Source organism: Bufo bufo, chromosome 3, assembly GCF_905171765.1.
Source record: "Bufo bufo chromosome 3, aBufBuf1.1, whole genome shotgun sequence".
Classification (NCBI taxonomy): domain Eukaryota; kingdom Metazoa; phylum Chordata; class Amphibia; order Anura; family Bufonidae; genus Bufo; species Bufo bufo.
In genome coordinates this window covers 577,861,712-577,875,752 of record NC_053391.1, presented here as the reverse complement: position 1 = coordinate 577,875,752, position 14,041 = coordinate 577,861,712, and the positions used below count along the sequence as shown (strand labels likewise).

At 44.5% G+C, this 14,041-nt stretch overlaps 1 protein-coding gene across 8 annotated transcripts in view; it reads right to left on the bottom strand.

Moving 5' to 3' along the window:
• The window catches only part of DTX3 (deltex E3 ubiquitin ligase 3), a 103,245-nt gene that overhangs the window by 35,101 nt on the left and 54,103 nt on the right, over positions 1 to 14,041 (bottom strand). The gene's annotated exons all lie outside the window — the stretch shown is intronic.

The following is a 14,041-nucleotide window of genomic DNA, read 5'->3' as shown; positions in this document are numbered from 1 at the left end:
GCAGTGAACAGCAACTGGATAGGCAGATAAGAGCCCACAACAACAACAAGCACTTAACTGCCGCGGCAATGACTGGAACCTGTGCCTCTGTACTGGAACCCGATCACCTACCAGGACACAGCATAAAGACAACAAACACGGAGTCCAGAGAACCAGAAACTGCCTGGACCCCCATGCGGACAGGAAGCATGGCAGCCCCAGGCAGAGCTGCTACTGACTGGTAGTTCCCCCTCCGGGGAACCTTGAGGCCCTCTTCCGAAGGCACAGACAGACAGGGGAATGTCTAGCCAACATGCTGGACTACAAACACCAAGACACCAGACATGTAACAACGACCAGACATACAACACCACCCCATACAAACAACACTACACTAAAATAAGGTAGTGAAGGGTAGAATACATAAGGGAGACATTGATGTCTAACTAGGTGGCCCTCCCACTGGACAGATGGAATATCCAGGAAAGGAGAATAACTCCAGCACACACCAAGGCTGGAGGACAACTGATCTCAGGCTCACAGCACAGAATAAGAAGAGCCCTGAGGCCACACCCAGCACACACCTAGAACCAAACCTTAAAGGGTTTCTATCACTTCGTTTGACATAATTAGCTGTCAGACACTAGCGATCCGCTAGTGTCTGTTCTAACAAACCATCCTAATATAATAGGTTTTGGCACAGCCGTTTTGCTAAAAAAAGAACTTATATCTATATGCTAATGAGCCTCTAGGTGCTATGGGGGCGTCATTAGCACCTAGAGGCTCCGTCTACCTTCATAAACTGCCGCCGCCCAGCGCGTCCCTCCAGCCCGCCCATCTCCTGCTGAATGCGATCCTCCCCGTGCGCGTCTCTGTTCGGCGCATGCGCAGTGAATGTCTGACCGCTTCCCTGCACAGACATCTCCACTGCGCCTGTTCCTCGGAGCACTATGATGTCATCGGCGCAGGCGCAGTGGAGATGTCTGTGCAGGGAAGCGGTCAGACATTCACTGCGCATGCGCCGAACAGAGACGCACACGGGGAGGATCGCATTCAGCAGGAGATGGGCGGGCTGGAGGGACGCGCTGGGCGGCGGCAGTTTATGAAGGTAGACGGAGCCTCTAGGTGCTAATGAAGCCCCCATAGCACCTAGAGGCTCATTAGCATATAGATATAAGTTCTTTTTTTAGCGAAACGGCTGCCCCAAAACCTATTATATTAGGATGGTTTGTTAGAGCAGACACTAGCGGATCGCTAGTGTCTGACAGCTAATTATGTCAAACGAAGTGATAGAAACCCTTTAACCCCATACACGCAAGTCCTAGACCGTGATATTATGATGGTATCGGGAGTGAGAGCTGTGAAGCAACAGCTATCTTATATGTGTATGTCCTTAGTCTAGTACTAAATCAGATTTTATATTAGCCCCTAAAAAGTATTATTATTACCTCATAGTAAGTCCTAATGAAGATACAGAATACAGACGCTAGTGAGATCATCACTACTGTAGTCAAAATCATTACTATGTGTCAGAAGAAGGCCCAGGCTACGTGATGACTTTTGCCAAGCGGGTTCCAAAACTTTTTTGTTACCCTTAACTGTTATGTCAAAGAAGTTAAGTTTAAAGGCTTTGCCACTGTAGGCAGTAGAGGTGTACCACTGTGAAATGCTATTCATACTTACTGACAGAACAAGAGCAGCTAGTCGAAAAACTGATCCATGTATGAGTCTCTTTCCATCATAGTTACACTTTTTATGTCGCTAGCCTCGCTACTATAAAAAAAACCTTGATCCTTTAAAACGCTGCAGAAACCCGATAGTTCTGGAACTTCAAAAGAAAAATTGCTCATATTCTGAAAAGTCAAAAATTCGTACATCTAAAGTGTCCTTCCTTTTGGGAAGATGATGATGTCTAGAAGTTTAAACCTTCTTTAACCTTAAAGGGTGATCCAATATCAAAAATATCCCCCCAATACCCGGGCCCCTTGTATCGATTATACTTACCTGCTGCCCAACACCCGCATCGCTCCAGATCTCTGCACAGCCGCCGCTGCATCTCTCCGTTGCTCAAGTTAAAAACCCCGGCAACGGGGGGAGCAGCCAATAGCAGGCTGCGACAGTGACCAGCCTCAAGGGGGCTCGTCGCGGCCTGCTATTGCCTGCTCCCCCGTTGCTAGGCAGAAGCTAAGTATAATTGATATAAGGGGCCTGGGCATTGGGGAGGATACTTTAGATATCGGATAACCCATTTAATTGAAAATATACTGTCATAGATTATAGATGGTCAAATTCTAACATATTAAAGCCACACTACTGGCACAAGGGTATATGTATGTGCATACGATTTTTTTTCTTTTGTGAAATGCCCTTGTATTTAAAGTGTAGTCCTATGAGAATAGAACGCACACCTCTGGGCCATGGTGGATATTTCTGGTATATATGTTTGGAGGTTTTCCTTTCTGGATCTACACCTAAAAAACCAGAGGTCGCAATAACGCTTGTACAAATGTCATAGATGCCTGTACTGACAATTTTACTCTCTGATGTATTTCTATGCATAAAACTTTTTTGGTCTGGAGAGCTGTGTTTGCACAGCCTTTCTAGCCTGTTCTGTCCCCGCACAATGTTTCCTGTTCTGTTCCCGTAAACAGTGCCGCCATGTCCCATGTCCATGCACAGAGCATGGCACAGAGCTGTGAAGGAGGTACCGGGAGGAGGATGCTCCGAGTGCAGGAGACATGGAGAAAAAGTTCAAAAGCACAGATGAGGAAAACCGCTGCAGCCCGCTCTATGGAGTAAGTAGTGTGGCTTTCACTGTGTGCTGCAAGCTGGGCTATCCTTGACTGTGGCACTCACATATAGTCTGTGCAGCTTCTTGGAAATCCTGCCATGTACTAGTACCTCCATGCAGTGTGTCTCCATTCAGGGTCTTCTCCTGCCTGTGATCTGGTAGCGTCCCTCATGTCTGCAGTACCGCCTTTCAGTGCTGCCTCAGTGTCATCTGTATCTCCAAATACCAGATCCCTGTATAGAAGTGATGCCTCCATATAATATATCCCAATAAAATAGTGATGCCTCCATATAATATATACCAATATAGTAGTGATGCCTCCATATAATATATCTCAATATAGTAGTGATGCCTCCATATAATATATCCCAATAAAGTAGTGATGCCGCCATATAATATATCCCAATAAAGTAGTGATGCCTCCATATAATATATCCCAATATAGTAGAGATGCCTCCATATAATATATCCTAATATAGTAGTGATGCTACCATATACTAGATCCCCATATAGTAGTGATGCCTCCATATACTTGATCCCCATATAGTAGTAATAATTCCAAATACTAGATCCCCATATAGCACTGATGCCTCCATATACTAGATCTCCATATAATAGTGATGCTTCCATAAACAAGATCCCCACATAGTAGTGATGCCTCCACATAATATATCCTAATATTGTACTGATGCTTCTGTATACAAGATCCCCATATAGTAATAATGATTCCATATACTAGATCCCAATATAGTAGTGATGCCTCTATATACTAGATCCCCATATAGTACTCATGCCTCCATATACTTGATTCCCACATAGTACTGATGCCTCCATATACTAGATCCCAATATAGTAGTGATGCCCCCATTTACTAGATCCCCATATGGTAGTGGTGCTACCATATAGTAGATTCCCATATAGTAGTTATGCCTCCATATACTAGATCCCATATAGTAGTGGTGCTACCATATAGTAGATCCCCATATAGTAGTTATGCCTCCATAGTGCTTCCGTTCCGGGCTTCCGTTCCGCATCTCCGGATTTGCGGACCCATTCAAGTGAATGGGTCCGCATCCGTGATGCGAAATGCCCACGGAACGGCACCCGTGTATTGCGGTCCGCAATACAGCAACGGGAAGCACACGTTCGTGTGCAGGGGGCCTTAGTGACATAATTAATTTTAGCCTTAAGAACCAGTCACATTTTGGCCCTTCGTGTTCCAGTAGTCATAAGTTTTTAATTTTTTCCTCAAAATGTTATTTTATTTTGCAGGATTAGTGTATTAATTAACTTTTATTATTTTATTTTTAGGGGGAAAGATAGAAAACAGCAATTTTTACATTATTTTGTGGAATTCACCATGTTCACTGTGTGGTATAAATAGCATAACTTTATGATGTGGGTCAGTACAATAGTGATAATGATGAATTTCTATACATTTTTTTAATTATTTTTGATTGAAATGAATGGTTCCGTATACGGAACGCAAAATACGTTCGTGTGAACAAGCCCTTAATCTGCGGGCAGCTTGTCATTTTTGTGGGAAAAGATTCAGCATAACTTGCAATTTAACCCTTCCACTACCATCATTATAACCTCCCTTCTATCAGTTGCTCAGTTCCTCCTGCTCTATAAAATACTGCATGCAGCTCAACGTGACAGCTTCCCTTTAAATGTTCATTAAAAATTTCCCCTGAATTGTTTTCTAAAAATGCATTTAAAATAATTTTCTAGGTTTACTATCGATGACCTAGGCATGCTCAACCTGCGGCCCTCCAGCTGTTGGAAAACTACAACTCCCATAATTCCCGGACAGCCTACAGCTATCAGCCTACAGAAGGGCATCGTGGGAGTTGTAGTTTTACAACAGCTGGAGGGTGGTAGGTTGAGCATCTCTGACCTATCGTATACCTGATTGGTAGGGGTCCAACATCTGACACCCCTGCTAATCAGTTTTTTGAAGAGGCCATTGCGATCCTCGCAGCTTACCAGAAACAGCGCCATCCACTGGATAGCGGCTATGCTTAGTATTGCAGCTCAGCCCCATTCACTTCAGTAGGACTGAGCTGCGCCTAGGCCACTTGATAGATGAACGAATTGTCACTGTCCTAGGTAGAGTAAATCATAGGAAAAAATGTGTATAGCAGCACAACGAAAAATTAAAGTCTTATCTTGAGCCAGTCAGAAGTTCCCCCTTGGATGCGTCATATAGAAGAAACCGCAGCACTCTCCTGTCTTCAATTCAGTGGAATTTATTTCAGTGGAATTTATTTCACCAGCAAAAAAAATGCGACGTTTCGACCGTAAAGGCTTGAGAAAGACCTTTACAGTCGAAACGTCGCATTTTTTTTGCTGGTGAAATAAATTCCACTGAATTGAAGACAGGAGAGTGCTGCGGTTTCTTCTATATGACGTGTCCTAGGTAGAGGCTGCAATGCTTTGTTAGCACAGAGGCTTCTTCCACAGCTGATCGTCGGGGGTGGCGGGAGTCAGACCCCCACCGATCAGGTACTGATAATCTTTCCTGAGGAAAGGTCATCAATATCAAAAAAACAGGCCTATATGTCTGTATTGTATAATGCAGTGCATTCTGGATGACTTTACTTTATAAACTCGTATCCTTGTAAAAAGTTAATTTCGTAGAATTCAAATCAACTGAGCGAACTCTGTATAAACACTTAAATTACTTCTACTCTTTAAAAAGCCCCTTGACAATAAACTGATCACAAAGTGTCCCTCTGCTGTGACAATCAGCTGCATTATGTACAGAAACCTGGCAGTGTGCGTTCAAATTCCCTGCAGCGCCACCTCTGGGGAAACTGACCGTTACAAAATGCCCATTCAAATCAATGGGTTGTCTGTGTATTGCTGGACGAGACAGGTCCTCCAGAATGAGAGACATTCTTTGCATCTACACTCCACTCTGGCCAAGAGATGAAGATCCAGGACCAGAGACCCCTTAAAACTTTGAAGTGTATGAAAGTGTCTAAACTGGACAACGACTTTACAAGCATCAACATGGATGTGAAGAGCCATATACAGGGTGGCCTACAAAAATGTAGCCGCCTCCAGTGATAGTATGACAAGCTGAACGAGCAAGCGGATTTATTTATTTTTTATTATCCACAAGTCTCAAAAGATACTGAAAGCGGTCCCCGTTCACATCTATGCATTATGTTGGCTGATACTGGATGATGCTGCAGAAGAAAAAATATGTCCTACTTTTTCCAACAAGATAGGGCAACATGCCGCACCTCGCGGACCTCACTGGCACCGGTTCATGATCTGTTTACAGAGGAGCGAACTGTGAGCAAGGGGATATGGCCACCACGGTCCCCAGACTTGTCCACATGCGATTTTATCTGTGGGGAAAGTGTCCGCTAACAATTCACATCCCCTGGAGGAACTCAAGGAGAACATGACAAACACTATCCGCAGCATCACAAGCCGTATCAGCCAACATAATCCGACGTGCCCAAAGATGTAGAGATGTGAACGGGGACCACTTTCAGCGTCTTTTGTGACTTGTGGGTAATAAAAAAAAAAAAACAATCCACTTGCTCGTTCATCTTGTCATATTATCGCTGGTGGTGGCATACATTTTCGCGGGCCACCCTGTATAATACATAATACAACTGAGTAATGCAATGTATTAGGGTTGCACGATGCATTAAAATATCGATACGGTTTTTGGTTCAATAGTGACATTATCAGTATTTCAATACTAAGCTACACTATTGTGCTGCTGAATAGCAGGTCCCACTGACAGCAAATAGCGTGTGTACTACCAGGCGCACGCCATGTTTTGATAGAGGGCCGCTCAGCGCTTTTCTATCAGTGGCCGCATCACAGCAGGGATGGAGGGACGTGGGATATCACTGACTGGTTCTCCCTCATGTACGGGGCTGAGACGAGACAGCCACAGCTCTGTCCCTGTCAACAAAGCAGAAAAGGAAGTAATCCACATAATCTTCTTAAAAAAAGTGTGATACTTATTGAATAATCCAAGGAAAAAACAGACAGATAAAAAGTCCACATGATGCTAAGGCGGCATTCACATCACCGCTACTGACTTGGATTGTTCTGCTCTGTTCTAGGAGCAGAACACTGAAAAGAACAAAACGGCCGGATTCGACACATCGCTGACCCGAACGTCGCTGATAAGAAACCACTGACTATAATGTGTTCTGTTCAATTTCAGACTTTTTTCTCTGGTATTTTCAATTTCAGACATTTTTCTCTGGTATTTTATATGGAATCTGCGACAGAAGCCCTGCACGGAGCCTCCGATGCAGATGTGAACTTCTCCTTACGTGTTTCGCACCATCTCATGCTTACTTATAGCTTAGAGTGAAAGGAAAATATAAAATCAAAGAGGACTCATAGAACAAATGCGAACATTACGTGTTAATCACCATAGAAACTCCCTGACGCTTTCTAGTGTTCTCAACATAATACAAAAGTGAAAAGAGGGAAACATTGTATCTGAACCTATGAAACATTTCAATAGAAGCATAAATAAATCCGCAGAGTGTACAAATAAATCGGTGAAAGTTTTATAGACCATTCAAATCTGTAGAGAACCTGATGTTTAAACACAGAATGTCCCTGTCAACAATGCGAGGTCCAGGTTTATCAACTTTGTTAAGGAGTGCCTTGAGTGACCTGCACAGTGCCCTGACCTCAAACCCATCGGGCACCTTTATGTGTCTCACACATTCTCTGTAGGCAGAGTGGGCACAAATTCCAACAGACACACTGCAAAATCTTGTAGATATCCTTCCCAGAAGGGAGGGGGTCGACTAGGAACTTAAAGTGGCCCTGGAAAAGAAAAGTGAAAGTGGCCCAATGTCGTAGGTGGGTCCATATTGACAGAAGCTGGGACCCACACAAGTAGGCAGGACCAGCACAAGTATGAGGGCCCACACAAGTAGGCAGGACCAGCACAAGTATGAGGGCCCACACAAGTAGGCAGGACCAGCAGAAGTATGAGGGCCCACACAAGTAGGCAGGACCAGCACAAGAATGAGGGCCCACACAAGTAGGCAGGACCAGCAGAAGTATGAGGGCCCACACAAGTAGGCAGGACCAGCAGAAGTATGAGGGCCCACACAAGTAGGCAGGACCAGCACAAGTATGAGGGCCCACACAAGTAGGCAGGACCAGCACAAGTATGAGGGCCCACACAAGAAGGCAGGACCAGCACAAGTATGAGGGCCCACACAAGAAGGCAGGACCAGCACAAGTATGAGGGCCCACACAAGTAGGCAGGACCAGCAGAAGTATGAGGGCCCACACAAGTAGGCAGGACCAGCACAAGTATGAGGGCCCACACAAGAAGGCAGGACCAGCACAAGTATGAGGGCCCACACAAGAAGGCAGGACCAGCACAAGTATGAGGCCCCACACAAGAAGGCAGGACCAGCACAAGTATGAGGCCCCACACAAGAAGGCAGGACCAGCACAAGTATGAGGGCCCACACAAGAAGGCAGGACCAGCACAAGTATGAGGCCCCACACAAGAAGGCAGGACCAGCACAAGTATGAGGGCCCACACAAGTAGGCAGGACCAGCACAAGTATGAGGGCCCACACAAGTAGGCAGGACCAGCACAAGTATGAGGGCCCACACAAGTAGGCAGGACCAGCACAAGTATGAGGGCCCACACAAGAAGGCAGGACCAGCACAAGTATGAGGGCCCACACAAGTAGGCAGGACCAGCACAAGTAGGTGGAGGCAACACAAGTAGGCAGGACCAGAACAGGTATGCGGGCCCACACAAGTAGCCAGGACCAGCACAAGTATGCGGGCCCACACAAGTAGTCAGGGCCAACAATACCACAGTGCAGCACAAAACGCTGTTCCAGGAGCACACAATACCTCCCCAGAAGCTGCACTTCTGTGGTGGCCAGCGCCAGATACCATATTCTTTCCTCCTGCTCCTACAGTTGTCTATAATTAAGATATGGATGAGAGGGATGAGAAGGTGAGACACAGGCCAAAGCACCAAGTCAGTTGAAGTCAGGAAGGCACTTGTGGCCGCCGGCCAGGTGCATGAGTGTCTGATGCCCCCAGCGTTAATTAACCCCTTAAGGACTCCGCCCAATTTCACCTTAAGGACTTGGCCATTTTTTGCAAATCTGACCAGTGTCACTTTAAGTGCTGATAACTTTAAAACGCTTTGACTTATCCAGGCCATTCTGAGATAGTTTTTTTGTCACATATTGTACTTCATGACACTGAAGTGAAGTTTAAAAAAATCATTTTTATTTATAAAAAAATACCAAATTTAGCAAAAAATAAAAAAAAATTGCACATTTCCAAGTTTCAATTTCTCTACTTCTATAATACATAGTAATACCTCTAAAAATAGTTATTACTTTACATTCCCCATATGTCTACTTCATGTTTGGATCATTTTGGGGATGATATTTAATTTTTTGGGGATGTTACAAAGCTTAGAAGTTTAGAAGCAAATCTTGAAATTTTTCAGAAATTTTCAAAAACCCAATTTTTAGGGACCTGTTCAGGTCTGAAGTCACTTTGCGAGGCTTACTGTATTTTTCGCCCTATAAGACGCACCGGCCCATAAGACGCACCTAGGTTTTTGAGGAGGAAAATAAGAAAAAAAATATTTTGAACCAAAAGGTGGGCTTTTGGTGGGTTTTGAACTAATTGTGGTCTGTGGATGGCGTACTGTTATGGGGGATCTGTGGATGGCGCACTGTTATGGGGGATCTGTGGGTGACGCACTATTATGGGGGATCTGTGGGTGACGCACTGTTATGGGGGATTTGTGGGTGACGCACTGTTATGGGGGATTTGTGGGTGACACTTATGGGGGATCTGTGGGTGACACTTATGGGGGATCTGTGGGTGACACTTATTGGGGTCTCTGGATGGCACTGTTATGGGGATCTGTGTATGACAGTTATGGGGGGGATCTGTGTATGACACATATATAGCATCTTATGCTATGTGTCATCCACAGATCCCCTCCATAAGTGTCCCTGTAGTGAATGACCCTCAATATAGGGGCTGGGGGCCGGCATATGCTTTTATAATGACAGCGGGGCCCGTGCAGTGACTGTATTTTACTATACGGGCCCCGCTTACTGTATAATCGTATCTGTAATAGTTAATTGTTATGTATATAATCGGGTAATCAGCGCCTGTATACTTACAACTACAAGCACTCGGTAGCAGAGAGGAGGGAGGAGGCAGGTCGGGAGGACGGGCGCTGGCAGCGTGAGTCACTACGTCATGCACCCACGCCGCCTGCTTCATTCATAAAGTGGGCGGCGCAGTCCTCTTGGCCTAACTCCTCCCTCCTCTCTGCTACCGAGCGCTTGTAGTTGTAAGTATACAGGCGCTGATTACCCGATTATATACATAACAATTAACTATTACAGATACGATTATACAGTGAGCGGGGCCCGTGTAGTAGAATACAGTCACTGCACGGGCCCCGCTGTCATTATAAAAGCAGATGCCAGCCCCCAGCCCCTCCTCCCTCACAGCTGATACACCCGCCGCGCGGCATCGCGGCGGGTGTATCATTGAAAATTTGGCAAAATCAGCTTCATTCGCCCGATAAGACGCACTGCTATAAAGTGCGTCTTATAGGGCGAAAAATACGGTACATAATAGAAACCACCCAAAAATGACCCCATTCTATAAACTACACCCTCAAGGTATTCAAAACTGATTTTACAAACTTTGTTAACCCTTTAGGTGTTCCACAAGAATTAATGGAATATAGAGATACAATTTCAAAATTTCACTTTTTTGGCAGATTTTCCATTTTAATAATTTTTTTCCAGTTACAAAGCAAGGATTAACAGCTTAACCAAACTCAATATTTATGGCCCTGATTCTGTAGTTTACAGAAACACTCCATATGTGGTCGTAAACTACTGTACGGGCACATGGCAGGACGCAGAAGGAAACGAATGCCATACGGTTTTTGGAAGGCAGATTTTGCTGGACTGTTTTTTTTGACACCATGTCCCATTTGAAGCCCCCCTGATGCACCCCTAGAGTAGAAACTCCATAAAAGTGACCCCATCTAACAAACTACACCCCTCAAGGTATTCAAAACTGATTTTATAAACATCGTTAACCCTTTAGGTGTTCCACAAGAATTAATGGAAAATAGAGATACAATTTCAAAACTTCACTTTTTTGGCAGATTTTCCATTTTTATATTTTTTTTACTTTTACAAAGCAAGGGTTAACAGCCAAACAAAACTCAATATTTATGGCCCTGATTCTGTAGTTTACAGAAACACCCCATATGTGGTTGTAAATAGCTGTACGGGCACACGGCAGGGTGCAGAAGGAAAGGAATGCCATACGGTTTTTGGAAGGCAGATTTTGCTGGACTGTTTTTTTTGCCACCATGTCCCATTTGAAGCCCCCCTGATGCACCCCTAGAGTAGAAACTCCAAAAAAGTGGCCCCATTTTAGAAACTACGGGATAGGGTGGCAGTATTGTTGGTACTAGTTTAGGGTACATATGATTTTTGGTTGCTCTATATTACACTTTTTGTGAGGCAAGATAACAAGAAATAGCTGTTTTGGCACCATTTTTATTTTATGTTATTTACAACATTCATCTGACAGGTTAGATCATGTGATATTTTTATAGACCAGGTTGTCACGGATGCGGCGATACCTAATATGTATACTTTTTTTTTTATTTCTGTAAGTTTTACACAATGATTTCTTTTTTGAAGCAAAAAAAATCATGTTTTAGCGTTTCCATAGTCTGAGAGTCATAATTTTTTCAGTTTTTGGCAATTACCTTCGGTAGGGTAAGATTTTTGCGGGATGAGATGACGGTTTTATTGGCACTATTTTGGGGTGCGTGTGACTTTTTGATCGCTTGCTATTACACTTTTTGTGATGAAAGGTGACAAAAAATGGTTTATTTAGCACAGTTTTTATTTTAAAAATTTTACGGTGTTCATCTGAGGGGTTAGGTCCTGTGATATTTTTATAGAGCCGGTTGATACAGATGCGGCGATACCTAATATGTATACTTTTTTTTATTTATGTAAGTTTTACACAATAACAGCTTTTTTAAAACAAAAAAAAAATATGTTTTAGTGTCTCCATATTCTGAGCCATAGTTTTTTATCTTTTGGGTGATTGTCTCAGGTAGGGGCTCATTTTTTGCGGGATGAGGTGACGGTTAGATTGGTACTATTTTGGTGGGCAAACGCCTTTTTGATCGCTTGCTGTTGTACTTTTTGTGATGTAAGGTGACAAAAAAATTGTTTATTTACCACAGTTTTTATTTTTTACGGTGTTCATCTGAGGGGTTAGGTCATCTGATATGTTTATAGAGCCGGTCGATATGGATGCGGCGATACCTAATTTGTATACTTTTTTTTCCCCCCTATTTTTTACCAATTTTTTTTAACTTTATTTGGGGAAAATGACGTTTTTGTTTACTTTTACTTGAAACTTAATTTTTGGGGGGGAAAACTTTATTTTTTCAACTTTTTTTTTCACTTAATTTTTTGTCCCACTTTGGGACTTGAACTTTTGGGGGTCTAATCCTTTAAAATGCATTCCAATACTTCTGTATTGGAATGCATTGGCTGTATGAGTAATACTGTATGTATTACTCATACAGCTTCCGGCCTGTGAGATCCAGGGGGCTGGATCTCACAGGCTCGTCACCGGAAGGCAGCGCAATGCCTTCCTTAGGCCCCTTTCACACGGGCGAGTATTCCGCGCGGATGCGATGCGTGAGGTGAACGCACTGCACCCGCACTGAATACCGACCCATTCATTTCTATGGGGCTGTTCACATGAGCGGTGATTTTCACGCATCACTTGTGCGTTGTGTGAAAATCGCAGCATGTTCTATATTCTGCGTTTTTCACGCAACGCATGCCCCATAGAAGTGAATGGGGTTGCGTGAAAATCGCAAGCATCCGCAAGCAAGTGCGGATGCGGTGCGATTTTCACGCACGGTTGCTAGGAGACGATCGGGATGGAGACCCGATCATTATTATTTTCCCTTATAACATGGTTAGAAGGGAAAATAATAGCATTCTGAATACAGAATGCATAGTAAAATAGCGCTGGAGGGGTTAAAAAAATAAATAAAAAAATTTAACTCACCTTAATCCACTTGCTCGCGCTGCCGGCATCTCGTCTGTCTCCTTCTTTGCTGAACAGGACCTGCGGTGAGCATTCATTCCAGGACCTGTGGTGACGTCACTCCGGTCATCACATGATCTTTTACCATGGTGATGGGTCATGTGATGGATCATGTGATGACCGGAGTGACGTCACCACAGGTCCTGGAAAGGTCCTGGAATGAATGCTCACCAGAGGTCCTGTTCAGCAAAGAAGGAGACAGACGAGATGCCGGCAGCGCCAGCAAGTGGATTAAGGTGAGGTAAATTAACCCCTCCAGCGCTATTGTACTATGCATTCTGTATTCAGAATGCTATTATTTTCCCTTATAACCATGTTATAAGGGAAAATAATACAATCTACAGAACACCGATCCCAAGCCCGAACTTCTGTGAAGAAGTTCGGGTTTGGGTACCAAACATGCGCGATTTTTCTCACGCAAGTGCAAAACGCATTAAAATGTTTTGCACTCGCGCTGAAAAATCGCGGGTGTTCCTGTAACGCACCCGCACATTTTCCTGCAACGCCCGTCTGAAAGAGGCCTTAGGCATCACGCTGCCTTCCATGCCATCGGGTCCCCCCTACAGCCCCATGGGGACCCGATGGCACCACCGCTGCCGCACCAGGTAAAAGCCGCAAACCGCAGGTCTGAATTGACGCCGACACGGGGGGGTCCGCATTTAGCCAAGGTGCCTGCTCAATGATTTGAGCAGGCACCGGGTTCCGATCACCTCCCGCTGGGCGGCGGTGATCGGAACTAAACATGACGTACCGGTACGTCATGGGTCCTTAAGGACTCGGGAACCATGCCGTACCGGTACGTTATGGGTCCCTAAGGGGTTAAAGGGGTTGTCTCACTTCAGCAAGTGGTATTTATCATGTAGAGAAAGTTACTAGTGTGTTGTGAGTGTCCATATTGCTTTCTTTGCTGGCTGGAATTATTTTTCCATCATATTATACACTGCTTGTTTCTATGGTTACAACCACCCTGCAATCTAACAGTGGTGGTCGTGCTTGTACACTATAGGAAAGGCCGGGACTGTGGGAATGCGAATAGGCAGGTGTATTTTTTCTACAGTGTGCAAGCATGACCACCACTGCTGGATTGCAGGGTGG